We start from the raw sequence: 16,548 nt of genomic DNA on the forward strand, positions 1-16,548 counted from the left end.
AAAAGCAATTTCCCTGCATTCTATCATCATAACACATTAAACGCATTAATTATTTTCTCTTCCTTGGCTTTCCTTTTTAGCCTTTAGTCCTTTTAGAAGGTGAGCTTTATAAATTGATTTGTACATAGTTACATTTTTAAGCCCAAACTCTGAGTGAGGTACTCTGTGTGGAGCTGTTCCTGCTTCCTCTAGCTCCTCTCACATCAACTGCCATTATCCAACTCAGGAGTCAATTACTAACCCTCAGTATCTTTTGAAGCCATGTGGACATCTGGCCATTGGAAAGAGACTGGAAGAGACCCTTTAACTTTCTGCCAAGCCCAGAGCAGCTGTCAAATAAATGATAATGAGTGTTTCCTCCTCCTGCTTGGGCAGGCTAAGGGCTTGGATGCCTACTCTGACTCCTTTTTCTAACATCTTCTCTAGTAACTCTGTCCTCTACCACCATCCAATATATGGCGACTTTGAGTTTGTATTTCTGCTCTCTAGGTCAAACCCTGTTGCATTGTGAAGCATAGTTCATCACAGTGTTACTTATGGTGGTTAAAAAAAAAAGGTGCTCAAAATTCTCAGAAATGCAGAGGATGTTTAATGCATTTGAAGTATTTTTGAAGTTTAAAAAACTGAGAAAAATGCTTATGATTTATTGTTAAGAGAAGCATGGCTATAGGGTTGCACAGTGTGTACAGTCTGGTCATAGGTCTTGACAGTATATAGACATGTATGCGTGTATGCCAGATTTCAAAATTTTTTGCACCAAAATAAACATCTTTTAACTCCATTTTTCATGTTTTTGAAGTATTCATATACATACATACATATAGAGAGAACTGCAAGGAGACATAACAATGTTTTAACTGACTATATTTTGGCTGTAGGATAAGACTTCCCTTTGTCCCCTGTATTTTCTAAATTGAATGTCAAGGATGTGGATTACTTTCAGCAATTTCAATGTTTAAAGTTAAAAGAAAACTATGATAAGCTACAACAAGTCGCTGTGTTACAGTTATTTCCAAGCTCAAGCTAATAGTTCCAAATTCAGAACATTTTCATATGTACAAAGATTCTTGGGAAAGTGACTTAAGTTTAGCTTCAAAAGGAAGACAGAATCAAAGTCTCAGAAGAAAAAATTTTTATCTGAGTAGTAAACATAAGAGAACTTCTGTTACCTTGAAAATACAGAATAGGAATGAATGTTTAATGTTTATAATTTTGGAAGGAATTTGTGTAGCTCAGATAATTTTTGTTTTTCCAGGCGCTTAAATAAAGCGTTCTCAGCTTGTAGATTAGCATGAAAGCCTACGCACACATTTGCATATTTCACCACCTCCCTTTATGTGCACGTATATAGACATACACAGCTCATTAATCCCTTTAATTAAGAGAAATGAATCAAAGCTTTTGTCTTCTAATAAGTACTTGCTTTGTTATACTCAATATCATACCATAATCTTTGATAGTCCCTTAATGTATTTCTTTGGAAATCTCACAACCAACATTCATTATCAAGACTGCTTCTTATGGATATTCAAACAATTTCCTAAAGCTACCATCTGACATACATTTAGAAATGATCACAATACAGAATGCAATAACACATGTTAGTGCAGGTTGATCTAGAAGTGCCTTGTGATAGTGAACAAAGCAAAAATCTGATTCATGCTTCACAAATTGGGAATCTGTGATAATATGAAATAGAACCATTTAGAAGATTAGAATTCAGGTAAATTTACAGTATGTGAAAGATTCCACAGAGGTGTTTTCTTAAGAGTAGTTATTTTAAATGTCTAATCATGCAGTCATATAAGTGGAGGCCACTCTGATGTGTAGGTTTCCTATGGGGAAATCACTTGATGCATACCCAGCCTGTTTTAGGATATTTTACATGCACAGTGTCATGTGATTCTTTAAGAGTTATTTTGAATACATAATTTTCATGTCTATCTTGTAGATAATGAAAGTTAAAAACATTCATTAACTCATTTAGGGTCACTCACCTATTCAGTAGCAAGGGCAAGTTTGAACCTAGGTTATTCTAATCAGAATAAGGCCCATAAACATTTCAATGAATCACACAGCCTTCATTCTTCATTCTTTTTTAAAAATATTTTTGTTTATTTTCAAATTACTTGAAAGGCAGAGAGAGAGAGAGAGAGAGAGAGAGATATCTGCCATCCACTGACTCATTCCCCAAATGCAACAGCCAGGGCTGGGCCAGCCTGAAGCCAGGAGTCTGAAACCTAATCCAGGTCTCCCACATGACTGGCAGGAACCCAAGTACTTCAGGTATCAACTGCTGCCTTCTGGGTACACTTCAGCAGGAGCCTGGATTGGAGGTGGAGGAGCTGGGACTTGAATCAGGCACTCCAATATGGTGCACGTGTGTTCTAAACAGCATCTTAACTGCTAAGTCAAATGCTTACTTCAACAAAACCTCCATTCTTATCCATTTGTTTTAGTTGATTTTTTTTACCAGTAACATTTCTCTTTGCTTATGTCATTTAAGTGATTGAAAGATCTTGTAAAATGTTCCATGGTGGAAAGCCAAGATACTCTGGCAAAAAAAAAAAAAAAAAAAAACAAACAAACACCTAAATGAAAGATCTCTGTGAGTGAGATCCCAGTGGAAAGAACAGGTCATCAAAGAAGGAGGTACCTTTCTCTGAAGGGAGGAGAGAACTTCCACTTTGACTACGACCTTGTCTAAATATGATAAGAGTCGGTGAACTCAAAAGGCTTCCATAGCCTTGGCAACTCATGACAAGAGCCTAGGGTGATTACTGATGCCATAAACAAGAGTGTCAATTTGTTAAGTCAACAACAGGAGTCACTGTGCACTTACTCCCCATGTAGGATCTCTGTCCTTAGTGTGCTGTACATTGTGATTTAATGCTATAACTAGTACTCAAACAGTATTTTTCACTTTGTGTTTCTATGTGGGTGCAAACTGTTGAAATCTTTACTTAATATATGCTAAACTGATCTTCTGTATATAAAGAGAATTGAAAATGAATCAATGTGAATGGAAGGGGAGAGGGAGAGGGAAAGGGGAGGGTTGCGGGTGGGAGGGAAGTTATGGGGGGGAATAAAAAAATGTTCCATGGTAATATTTCTGTTTAATATTTTGAAGAAATGAAGGATACCTGCAGAATCCCTTTGGTAAGACAACCACAAATCAGGTTGGCCTGATTTTTCAAAGCACTATTGGAAAGTTACTGTTATTTAAGAACCCAACAAAGAATCTCGTACTGCTTGCTGGCCTCTCCTCCACTGAGTAGGGAGCACTGTGCATTCTTTGTTTTAACCATGCACTTTGATTCTTCTGTGATGCAATGGAGAGTGGAATTGATTCGTAATAATGAGAGATGGTTGTAAGTTGCTCTGCATACATCCCATTTCCATTCTTGGCACTCCCATCCTTTGAGCTTTACCTGGAGGCATAGGTACAGTGGTGAACAACTGCCTTTCTCAACTTCATCTTGGGCTGGAGGCCCTGGTTCTACGAAGGATCTACAAGTCATCTGCTTTGTCTGGCCCTTCTTACCTGCCTGCCTTGTACTCCTTCTGTGACCCCCATGTGTGGACCAGGCACCTCCATCGCGTGTCATTTTGTTGAATTTGCAGTGAGTATCAACATTTCCTTTAGCCCTTTATAGGTTATCCATGTGGGTTTTCATGACTCTTATTGTATGTAATTCCTGCTTTGTGATGGTTCTGTTCATAAAGAACATCTTTTCTACAAACTTCCACCAACATACTTTGCTGTCCCACATTATTGCCAGATGTTTGAAAAGACAGGTAAAAAAGAGGTTCAGGGCTATGAGACCTAGGCCCTGCCAGGACAGTCAGGAAGAGAATGAAGAGGAAGTGTGCTGTTCTGCTGCTTCCAATCACTTACACAGCCCTTTCAGCTGACACTTCCCAAAGCAGTCTGAGCCATCTGTCTTTGCAGAGTGTGGCTTTCTTTGTCAGACTGGGTGGCAGTGTTGATGAGACTTGGAAAGTAAGATGTACAAAAGTCAGCGTCCAATTTCGGGAAGAAATATATACAAAATTATTTGTATTGTTACCTTCAAGTGCCGTGATATACATTAGCCTAAATAAGTTCATAAAATAATTTTCCCTGTGTCCCCTCGCCTCCAGTCACCAATCCCCTCCCCCTGGCCTCCACCACCACTCCATCACCGACCTACAGCCAGGCTTACTGTCTGAATGGGGGGTTGTCCAGGCCATTCATTTGTTCTTCATCCCTCTTCTGCTTCCAGACTTTTGGCTTCTGCTTGTTATTGTTTCCCTCCGAGGTAAGAATATAATAAGATGACATTAAAGTAGTCACTATTATCCTTTCTGGTACAAGTGTGGGTGAGAAGAGAACAATTATCGGCTGGAAGGGAATTTGAAGGATCCATATTGATTGTAGCTCCATGTATTTCATTAGCACACATAATTGATAGCACTTCCAGTGCATTAAAAATGATTATTCTTTACTGACTAGGTTGCATTATTAGCACACATTTATTTCATTAGCACACACAAGCAAGAACAACATCCATGGAGAAACAAATGAGCTTTTTTTTTTTACTAGCCATTTTGCAAAGTTAGTGAGTGGGTATTTGTAAAGCTGATCTACTAGTATATGTAAATGTAAACACCTCTGAATGCTATGGTGACATCTTTAAGTAATTGAAAGCTCAGTATGAAAGTCGTGTCCAGCCTTAAGACCATTCTCAGTTAAAGGTTACACCTTTTAATAGCTGAGTAGGCTGCCCCCTCAGACATATCTCAGAGCAGAGAATTTATTATATAAGGTACAATCTCATTGAGTATGCAAGGTAGATAACCTCATTAAGAAGGGAATGTGAAGGAGACACAGCACTGTTCAAATAGGGCAAACAGGGGCCAACAAGGTAGAACAAAAGGCAGTCATGGAAGTCAACCACTGCTTTTATTTTGTGTTTCATATTTTGTGCTGAATAAAATAGATTATAAGGGTCAGCTGCTTAAAATCAAGATGAGCCCAAGAAAGAGGCCAAGAGAAATTCATTCTTCTGTTGAAAAGCAGTAGAGTAAAACATAGCCTGTTGGCCCTGCACTAATCGAACAATCCAGAAGGTGAAAAATGGTGACTCCGTGGATGCAGCTTCCAAGGGCTGTAAATGAAGGGATCCTCCCTGGGGTCTACAAACCCCAACAGACCTGGGACACGCACTGCCCAGAGGCATGCGTATGCCCTAGTGGATGGCTTGATTGTCCTTCCATTTCACTGCGTCGTCTTCTTCTTCTGGAATTGGAAAGTCACCACCTGTCTATGGAGAATTCTTCTTCAGCTGAAGTACTAACCAATAGTCTCCCGCTATTTAGTGTCTGCCTCTATGGTCACCTACCTTTATAACATCTACAGTCACTGCCATTAACTGTCGTTTAAAAAAGTAAATCACTCTTAGGCCTGCAGAACTGAACGTTCCTAAAATAGAAGAGGTACACGGGCTGGGAGGTTGTTAGGTTCAGATTTCTGCCTTGAGGCTGTTAGGGCACCCATGCACACAGGACACTTAAACTTCTCCTTTCTTTCCTTCTTTCCTTCTTTCCTTCTTTCCTTCTTTCCTTCTTTCCTTCTTTCCTTCCTTCCTTCCTTCCTTCCTTCCTTCCTTCCTTCCTTCCTTCCATACATTTGGGCAACAAACATGTTTCTATAAGATGCTTAAACTCTTAAGCAACTGGTAGATAGGAGAATGAGGCCAGTGTAAGCCTAAAGTCATGTGAGTCATACATGATATGTTTTTCAGACCATTCATGCTTTGTGTCACAAAGCAGCAGCAACTGAAGCAACAAGCGGTGGAAGAGCATAGATTATAGAACCTATGGCCAAGGTAAGAGAACCATCAGGCTGTGGATGGCTGGGCTGAGTGCTTTTTCTTAGGAGCACTTATTGTGTGGTTCTCCTCAATCTGTTGGTATTCCCTTGTCTCCACAAAACAGCCACCTCAATCCTTTATTTCACCCCTTCCATCAAACTAGCTTCCCTCTTCCTCTGTTTCTTTCATTGTGATAAAATATTTATCGTTAAAAGGGTAGAAATTCCTTTATAGAGTCTTTTAAATCAGGAAGTTAACGACTCATTTTTTAAATTGAGAATATTTTTACTAGGTTTATTATTATTATTACTTGCACAGTTGCTTAAGTTTTTGTATAGTCTGCTTCTAACCCTGTTTTTCCTATGGCTCCTGTGACCTTGCAGGATGCAAGGATTTTTTGGCAATGCATGTATCCCTTATAGCAGAGGAGCCCGTTTTTAATATGGCCGTTTTAACAGATTTGTCCTACGAAGCTTTGCCAACACTGGAGCTGAATCACCCACACCCAGCCTAACAGTAAGACGTTACCAGAGCAGCCCTGAGATCTGAGGTCTCACAAGCTGTCAGTCTTACTGCCTCTCCATCCCAGCGAATGAGAATACACAAAATGCTGCCTAAGCATCTAAGGGTGACTTTTATGAACTTTCTTGTAAACATTAGAAATAATTTTTGGCGTCAAGAATATAGTTGCTCAGAGACACTGAAGCCCCTTTGTAAACCTTTTGTAGTTATATAAGAATTCTGAATTTTTCAGATGGGATTTTATTTCCTGTTCCCTCCCCTATCCCCTAGCCAGCACTCAAACACTTGCTGTGTCCTCTGACACTTGTGCTCATAACTAATTGGGCAAAGCAGTTACAGGAATGTGATCTCATGGGTGCTATTTCAATACAATAAGCATATAGTATGCGGAACACCCACAACATGGAAGGGTCTTTGCTACTATGTTAATTCTTTCCAATCAGAAATTGATGTATTGCCAGAGACCTTCTTGGGGCAACCAAAATGGGGTGAGTACTCAGGTATTTCTTTAGGGGTCCCTTAAGTCTGGAAGAGACCAACATGGTATTTTGCTCGATGTCCTATTTGCTGTGGTGTCTGCGAATAAGCTGGGAGCTGAGACGAGAGGGAGGGAGACTCACAGGCATACCTCTGAGGCTGCCTTTTGTCGCAACTGTTTCATCTCTATGATACTGGTTTAATGACAGGTGTCACGGGTGTACATGTGCTCACTTACTCCACAAAAGACCATAAAGCCTTGAGTGAGCTCAACAACTAAATTTCTCTCTGTCACTGACACAAAGCCAGCCTGGAATAGTGAAATTCCCATGAAATTGAACTGATCTTCAAATTATTGCTTAAATGATAGGACAGTCGGAACTTAAGAGCATATTAATGCTAATGGGAATTGCTCAGCTAATGGTGGGCAAGACCAGTTGAAAGGCGCACCAGGCATGCTACAAAAAAGCCATTATGCTCATCTTTTTGTAGATGCATGATTTGTTTTATTCTTAAAACATTTGAGGTTTAAAGTTTTTATACCATGCTTTATGAATAGAAGTGTAATGAGGTTGAAAACCAAAATAGTGCTCACCACTGTGCATAGAAATAGAAAAAAGGAGCTTTTGCTGAATGGTGCCCATTTGAATCCCCTCTTCTAAAAATCCAATTTAATTTTTTATCACTTGTCTCATTAACCCTAAGATTTAGAAAATCGAATGTGACCTGAGTAAAATAAGGGTGACAATGCAAAAATATTTTTATCGTGCTTAGTTTTTGGATTAATCTTCTCCTTAACATTTTAAAATTAAAATGTCTTTATGCTATGAAATGATTTTGCAATATGTAGGTGATTTATTGCTAGCTTTGGATCCACCTGTCTTACATGTATACTGAGCTTTTATTTATGCTTTGAAAATATAGCAGATAAGAAGCATAAGTGTTTCTGATATTATGTTTTGTCATCTCCAGCTAAGAAGATTGAAATCCTGAGAAACAATTTTCTGAAGAAATGAAATCGCCTGCCCTCCTGAACCCTTTGGGGAAAATCGCCCCTCTGTTTGTTCAGAATATGAAGCAGCGACACAGTACAAGCGAAATAGCCAGCCATGCCACACAGGTGACATTTCTATTTGTAGCATTTGAAACGATGTTTTAAAAAGATTTTCTGGGGTTTTATTTATTTATTTAAGAAATAACTGGTACAAATAATATACGAACAATCTTGCTGATGTAAGATTTCTCAAATCAGATGTATTTATTCTCTGGGAAACTTGGGAGATGGCTTTGAAACCCTTGCGTTGTGTAACTTCACGGAAAACGTATGAAAGGGAGATTTTGGAATTGCCCTAGAGTGGTGTCATTTTTGAAAATACTAACCGAGTCCTCCAACGTTCCATCTCCTGGACGTGAGCGTGGCCCCCAAAAAGTCCTTTCAGAGGAAGGAAACTTTTTTTTTTTTTTCAGTTTTATGGCTTTATTTAAACACAAACAAAGGGTGCCCACGAGCTGCCCGTCCATGTCCTTCGCTGTCCAATGTGGCGTTGGGATTGGTGACTGTGCCGGCCGACTGGGCTGCTCTCTCTAGGGTGGCTCTGTGGCCCTTGGAGGAAGCTCAGGGAGCGATCTCAGCGCAGTAAGATCTGCTGCACGCGGCGCCGCCAGCTCCTAAGTGTCGTGTGTTGGGACGGGCGGGCGGGGAGCCACCGGGCAGCGCGTGCTTTGTTTTCTTGTTGCTCCAGGAACCAACGGGAGTGGGGGGGGCATCAGGATCCGGCCCTTCCATCTTCTCTGCACCCTATGGTCCACCCTCTGGTTTCCACGAGTTCCGCTTCAGTTTACAGCTCGGTGCCACTGCTGCTGGGTGACCTTCCTCGGTCTTGGGCTTTGCGGGAGGCCTGAGAGTGGCCGTGCTGCTGCGTCGGAGGCTGCAGGTCTGCAGGCAAGAGGGGCGGGGAAGGAGCGCTGTTTAAATGTTTCCTTTCTAACTGCTAGGTTTTTCAAAGAGGATGTACTCTCATTTAGAGTGAAAAATTTCCTGGGGCTGGTTTGTGGTGCAGCGGGTTAAGCCACAGCCTGTAACACTCAGCATCCATATGGGTGCTGGTTCTAGTCCCAGCTGCCCCACTTCAGATCTAGCTCCCTGCTAATGCACCTGGGAAAGCAGCAGAAGATGGCCCAAGGGCTGGGGCCCCTGCCAGTCTCATGGGAGACCCCAGTGGAGTTCCAGGCTCCCCACTTGATCCTGTCCCAGTAATGGCCATTGTGGCCTTTTGGGGAGTGAACCAGTGGTTGCAAGATCTCTCTTTTCTCCCTCTCCCTCTCTGTAACTCCACCTTTCAAACAAACAATAAATAAATATTTAAAAAAGAATTTTTATGTATTGCAATTTCTCATCGCTTGAGTTATAATTGATGCCCTTGACAAGATGATAGTCTGGATAAATCAGAACTGATGAAATTTTCTTAGGTGCTTCCTTAATTAATGATAAAACTTGTCCTCAAGGACTCACTTTCTTTTAGTGTATTAAGTGGAGGATATTCTTATGACTCATAAGTTATAGTTATGTCTAAGTGCTCGCAAAAGATGTATTATTCTTGGGTGCTTCTTTAAAGTTAATTAAGTTTCTTAAAAAAAAAAGGGAGTGAAATTAACTTCGAGATGCAATGACTTTGAACAGCCCTTGTCTCGACCGTTAGTTTTTTTTTGTTGTTTGTTTTCTGTGCAGTTTGTTGAACTCTTTACTCAGTATGGAGTTGGTCTTTTGTGTATAAAGTTAATTGAAAATGGATCTTAGTGGAGAATGGGACTGGGAATGAGAGAGGGAGGAGGAGGAGGGGTGGAAGAGTGGGTGGGAGGGCAGGTATGGTGGGAAAAATCACTGTATTCCTAAAGTTGTACTTATGAGATGCATGAAGTTTGTATTCCTTAAATAAAAGGTTTCTTTGGGGAGAAAAAAGATAGTGTAAAATCAAACTTGATCCCCCTCCCACACAAATTGACATAAAATATACAAGCACTTTTGGCACCATATCTCTTGGCCTTCTTATAAGATCTTAGACTTAGGAAGAAGGGGTTTTCCTTCTCCACTTTGAATCTGATTAGACAAATCACATAAGTAAGATTTTTTGAAATTTACCTTGCAGGTAAATTATATTATGAAATTTTCACAGAACGTAACTGAGCAAAACCACCTGTCAGAGGCAGTTTGTAAATAATGAAAGAAAAATCTATCACCATATTTATATTCAAATATTACTTTTGATACCAAATGGTTTTTTAAGTTTGATTACTTTACCTTAATCAACAACCTTGGCTCCAAATATTTGGGCTCATTTCAAAAGCCCAGACTTGTCTGTAATGATAAAGATTTGGCACCATTAGGAATATTCAGAGGAAGGGGAAGGAAGCTGTGAAGGACATCCCTAAGTGGAATTCCAGTGCTGCTTAGAGAAAGAGCAGTCTCCTAGGACAAGGGCACAGTACAATACACATAGCTTCGAAGGGAAAAGCACACATTTGGGTGGTAGACTCTACCACATTTCCATAAACATCAGCTGCCTTACTGTGGAGTCATGGCTGGTGCACCATTTTGATTTAGAATTCATCTCTTCCAGTTCCTTTAAGAACTGAGAAAACCTGAGGGACTGCCACAGTTTAAAGCACATGGCATCACTTGTCCTGCAATCTGTGGGCGCAGACAAGAGAGGCGGGCCCAAGAACTGTAGATGGTGATTGAATTGTCAGGAACTACCTTCAGGGAAGGGTTGCCTGACCAAACAGCCTCTACAATATACATTTGCACACTATTTTAAATAGTGAGACAGTGCTCTGCTTGCATTAGCAGGAAGCCAGAATCAGGAGCAGAGCCAGGACTTAAACCCAGGCGCTCTGCTATGAGACAGACGTGGGGGTCCCACTCAGCATCTTAACCACTAGGCCAAATACACACCCCCATTTACGAGCTGTTTTCACTCCAAGGGCCAAACTCCAACTAGTTTAAGGAAGAAGACGATTTGGGGGGGAAGGCAACAGATTTATCTTATGTGACCTAAATTCAGGTGTAGGAGGTATTATGATTTGGATATTTGTCCCCCCAGAGCCTCGTATATTGGAGGCTTGGTCCCCAAAGTAGCAGTAGTGGGAGGTAGCAGGTTCTTTAGGAGTTAAGGCCAAGTGAGAAGTCCTTACATCACTGAGGGAACTACCCTTGGAAGAGATCAAGATGGGTCACACAAGATCCCCTGGGAGTCCTCATGGTAGGGTTGTTATCAAAGCCCGAGCCTGGCCTCACCCAGCCTTTGCCTTCTGCCTCCCCACGTGATCTCTTCTCTCCACAGATGCTCCCAGCACGGTCATCTACTGTGAGGTCCTCGCTTGAGCCGAGCTGATGGCAGCACCATGCGCCGAGTGTCCACAGCTGTAAGCTAAATAGACTTTCCTTTACAAAGTTAACCTGCCTCAGGAACTTCATGATAATAATGCAACACTTCCTAATACAGGAGTCACGTGGCCAGACCTTAGCAACGACAGAATGCGAGCAGTCAAATGCACTTCGAGGGGCCAAGGGTGTGGTGCAGCAGGTTGAGCTGCGGTCTGCAGCACCAGCATCCCACATGGGCACCGGTTCAAGTCCCAGTTGCTTCACTTTAGATCCAGCTTCCTGCTAATGGGCCTGGGAAGGCAGTGGAAGATGGCCCAAGTGTTTGGGCCCCTGCACCCACCTGGGAGACACAGATGAAGCTCCTAGCTTCTTGTTTTTGCCGGGCCCAGCCCTGGTTGATGTGGCCATTTGGGGAATGAACCAGTGGATGAAAGATCTCTCTCCTTCCTCTCTCTGTCTCTTCCTCTCTCACTCTTAACTCTGACTTTCAAATAAATAAATCTTTAAAATAATATGCCATTAGAACTGCTCTAACTTTTGGCTGTGTTTCTCTCTGCCTGATGGTTTTATCCCCATCAGCTGTAGAGTGATGTCCTCTGTGTGGTAAAGATACACAAGCAATGACTCCAAGGTCAATATGTTACAACTCCTGCCACTAGACTCTCCCATTGTCCCCTCCTAGTCCTAGACAGGCACACCTCTAGTTCTACCAGCTGTGACAAAGGAAGTCATGTATAATATGGCAGTTCCCACTGGGATCTTTGTTGAAGCAGAAAGCAGTTGGGGAGAGTTCTCCAGAGAAGGGAGGTTTGGGACAGAAAACATGGTAGCATCACACCTCAATTTCCAACCAGAAATATAAATGTCCCAGGAACAGAAGTAGACAGGACCTTAAGCACAGTGTTCTGAGTGCCTAATGCAGGTTTGAATTTGATTGGCTTCCGGATGTCTTTTGTCCTAATAGTTGCATATCGAGACTTCAGGTAGTTAAATTAGTGGATCTCTTTGCTTATAGGTAGAGTATATTCAATCATTGGCTATAAAAATATTAGCTTAATATATTTCTAAACATAGTTCTGTGTCTTACAGCCAACAAAGAACCTGTTTTATTTCTTAAATTCTTATACTTAATTTAAAAACTTGTTATATTCTTGTTAAGAAGGTTGGCCCAATTGAAGGATTTATTCCATTATAAGATACATTGGGAATTCTGATTCCAGACTCTATTAGATTTTAATTTAATTTAAATTGTTAAGCAAGGAGAAGCCAAAAAGAAAATCTGCCAAAAAGAAGAAATAAATGTGATTTATGCTATCTCCTAGTAAGTGTCAGGGATCAGATGAAAACATGGTGAGCAGGCTAAAGAGGAGGCCCGGCTGCCAGTTTTGGAAATGTGATGGCACTGAGGCTAGCCGATGTCCCAGGTGCCCTTCATTGTTAAGAGTTATGGATAGAAGTAGTCTCAAAAATATTTTTGGCACTTAAAATTACTTGGGAGAGAGGGACTGATGGAGGAAGCGGGGGAGGGGGAGGAGAGGGAGAGAGCGAGTGCGAGAGAGAGCTGGAGCTAGTTCTCAACCACTGGTTCACCCCTCAGATTTCACAACTGGTACTGGGCTGGGCCATAACTGGGCACTGGGATTGCACTCTGGGTCTCCCACAGGGGTGGCAGGAGCCCAGTGACTTGAGCCATCACTGCACTTGCTGGGATCTCAGTTAATAGGAAGTTAGAATTAGGCTCAGAGTCAGATAGAGAACTCAGGTGTTTTGACTTGGGTGTAGGTGTGTTAACACCTGCTCCTCCCTGTACCTTTTGGTTATGGTCATCACTTTTTCCAACAGGAGGTATCAGATTTGATATAGATGGAAAGATCTTGGGATTGGATCCACTTCCATCTGCAGAATCTCTGTCTTTAAAAGACAGAAGAAATTCTCCTTGTCTTGGGGAAGATCAAAAAGCATGAGATCTGGGATCACATACCTGGGAGTCACAGTGTCTTTTATAAACACCAAATTTTCTGTTGGATTGTTGGCAAGCCTTTGTTTTCCCACGAGTTGTAAGTATTCACTCATGGGCTATATTATCTAATTAGAAACACTATGTTTTTAATACTTCAGTAGTTACATCAAAAGTGTTAAATTTAAAAAGGGAGTAGATCTTTCCTAAGCACTGCTGAAATTTTCCAGGATGATTTACTTTTTAAAAGTTTTTTTTTTTTTTAACCATATTTCTTTCTGTTGGCCAGCTTCAAAATAGATCACCATGGCTAGATCTTAAAAAAAAAAATGTCCAAATAGGTGGACACATTTTTAAAACAGCCATGCTGTGCTTCTTTTGGGTGCTCTCAATGTCAGATAACCTGCTGGTCTGCTCATTCATCCCAGGGACTTGCTGTGTTTCTAGAGTTGATCCTTTGGTCTGATTGATTACATCTCCTAGCTCTCTTGGGCAAACCTTGTATTATCTGTCTCTTACCCATCCCTTTCCCCCTCCCTTCACCACTCTCGTGCTCACTACTACTTCCCCATCAGTTTTCAACACCCCCCACAATTCTTTGCTTTACCCAGCCTCTCCTACACCTTGTTCCCGCCTCTTCTCAGCCACAGAAAAGTCTGCTCCAGCTTCCTCCTCTTTAACCGCGAATTCTGCCTGCACTGTTCTCAACCCGTGAAAGTCACTGGTGCCTGCTCCGAGGCCTTCGCCTGCCACCCTGCTGCGCTAGGCGCTGTTGGCCACTCCTCCTTGCGCTGGGTCCTCCGCAGCTCACTGTCCTCCAAGAACATTTCTCGTTCCGGTTCTCTTTCGCGGTTGCCCTGCGGGGGCGGGGGGGGGGGGCTCCCCTTCCTCTGTGCACTCTGCCCGGAGTGCTTTACGTTGCTTTTGATCTTCTTGCCTCTTTTACAGGGAATAAAGCAGTTCCTGCGGATTTATTTGTATGTCTGTATGCTGATAGCTCCAAGTCTGATATTTTCAGAGCTGAGATGGTCATGAAATAATACCTGATTCCACAGCTTTGTCCTTCTAACTGTCCATTCCTCTACTATCATGAGTTATTTAAAAACAATATTAACTCTGTCAGTTCTCTTTCTAAAATTCCCCCAGTGGCTCCTCACCATGTACAAGATAAAGGCCAAACCCCCGCACTCGGCAGGAGTGTGTAGAGTGTTTCCTATCCGATCTAAGCTACCAGCACACCAAACACAAGGCCTTGAGCCTCTGACGCTGTGCAGGCCCGTGGGCCTCTGTTCCTGCTGCTCCCTTCCCCTGGTCCCCTCCTCCTTAGCTCTAATGCCTGAGGAATTCTTTATCCCTAAGGTCCCACTCACGTTTTGTTTTCCTTATTCTCTGAACTAACCCATCCTCTCTTTTGCTTTTTGTCACGTTTACTTCCTCTGTGCCAGAGACTCCATATTGTAACTATTAATGTGTCTGTCTCTTGCTAAACGGTAGGGACTCTGAAGTTAGGTCCCATATCTCACTCATCTATCCATCTCACAGTCTAGCATATGTAAATCCTCCATAAATGTGTATTAATTGGTAGGTGACGAAGTTGCCTAAACCACCTGGTGATTCTGGTGAAGCATAGCCCTGGATATAATTATATCATGTCAAAGAATCCAAATAAGAAGATAATATTAAAGAATATGAAAACCACTCTAAACCTTCCCTGTATTTAGTCTCAGGGCTCTGGGGATTATATTAGCAGTGATCTTCTAGAGTATAAATACTTATGATGATTGCTTTGTTTTTAAGTTTTGATGCTAGCATTTAGCTTACCTCTAGAATTCCTAGTATCCAATCTGGCCTTCCCTTCAGCAAGGTTAGTATTTTGTTACTTCTGGCCATCTGGCTTTGCCTGTTCCCACTGGCAATTTTGTCTGTGAGAAGGTGTCCCCTGATACTAGCACAGAATCATTTGGGGCATCAATAACCAGAAATGGTGAGCCTCTGGGAGCACAGCTGAAGTGTTGCCATGTGACACGGAGAGTACTGGGCCATTGGCTTGGCTCTAGTTCAGCTAAAGGCAAAGTCATGAAAATTGTCTTGTTTCTAAAACCCTCCAACAAGAAGGTGTCACCTCCTCTGACCATGCTCCTTATGTCTCTGTTGGTCAATCAGCCAGTCGATCAATCCTACCACCTTACTCCACAAGATTTGAGGATAGCTTATTTGCTACATAAATATATCAAGATAACAAACATTAGAAATATTTTTTAAAAAGGAACAGTAGAGGAATAAAATGTAATCAAGAATTACACATATATAATTCCCAATTTGATGGTGAGTCTTTCTGCAGCCGGTGAAAGGAGGAAAAATCTTATAAGCTATGAAATTCATGATATGTGTAAGTAAAAGGAAAACCAATTTTCCTACGCAACTCTATTGCTTGCATTAAGATCTGAAAAATGTCTCATAAAGATGATGTTGTCCACTATATCTTTACTGTAGGTGAATGCTTGTTCTTTTTAAAAAATTGACGTTTCGGGGTGGAGTGTGAAAAAGTTATTCAGGGTGAGCATTCATTTCAGGCAACAGAACTGCTGTGAGCCAATCAGGATTCGATCCAGATCCAGTATAATTCAGACTTTTTTTTTCTTGGACTTGGAACAGGTTTTCCTGGAATTGGCTACGTTTGAGATTAAGAAAGTTTCAGTTCCTTGGACTATGAAGTTCAGGAACAGTTTTCTAATTCCAGAACTTGTTCTCAATAGAGAGGATAACTTCATGTATTGTGATTCACATGTGCAACCAGGCAGGCTGCCTAGTGTGGTGGAATGGCTCATGCTTCTGTGTAGGAACAATCAGTGGCAGAGAACAGGATGACTGCACGGAGAACGTGTTGTGTGTGTGTACCCTCTCACTGTCCCTTGCATAACAAATTGAGCTAACATGTTCCTAACATGTCTGTCCTCAGCACACGAAGGTGCTGTCCCTTCCTGTTGGCCAACGTCAGCCAGGTTCTTCTGCTTTCTATGTCATTGCCTTATTCTTTTCTTCTGTTATTCATGAGCTAAATGACAAAGACCAGCCTTGGGCGACTCCTCAGAGACTACCATCAGTGAGTGGCAGTGCTCATTGGCATTGACCTCCACCTAGCCACTTCCCTTCCATTTGTGACTTTCCTGGCTCACCTGGCTGGCGTCTGCGGCTTGGCTTGGTCTTCACTCCATAACTCCTCCCAACTCTGTTCATTGATATCAGGCACTGAACCAAATGGGCTACCTACTAGACAAATGGAAGGCTTAGTAGGACACCAGTTCAAAATGAGCAATGTGTAGATTTATTTTTTTTAAAGATTTATTTTATTT

General features: G+C 41.7%; 1 long non-coding RNA gene across 1 annotated transcript in view; it reads left to right on the forward strand.

Moving 5' to 3' along the window:
• Nucleotides 1-5,514: 5,514 nt before the first annotated feature.
• Nucleotides 5,515-16,548, forward strand: part of LOC103348783 (uncharacterized) — a 16,838-nt gene continuing 5,804 nt past the window's right edge. The window contains exons 1-3 of the long non-coding RNA XR_007920365.3: nt 5,515-5,870; nt 7,827-7,974; nt 11,195-11,276. This is a non-coding gene — a long non-coding RNA (uncharacterized LOC103348783). The remainder of the gene's footprint in view (nt 5,871-7,826; nt 7,975-11,194; nt 11,277-16,548) is intronic.

Source organism: Oryctolagus cuniculus, chromosome 3 (assembly GCF_051225735.1).
Source record: "Oryctolagus cuniculus isolate XC-2025 breed Fujian yellow rabbit chromosome 3, ASM5122573v1, whole genome shotgun sequence".
Taxonomy (NCBI): Eukaryota; Metazoa; Chordata; class Mammalia; order Lagomorpha; family Leporidae; genus Oryctolagus; species Oryctolagus cuniculus.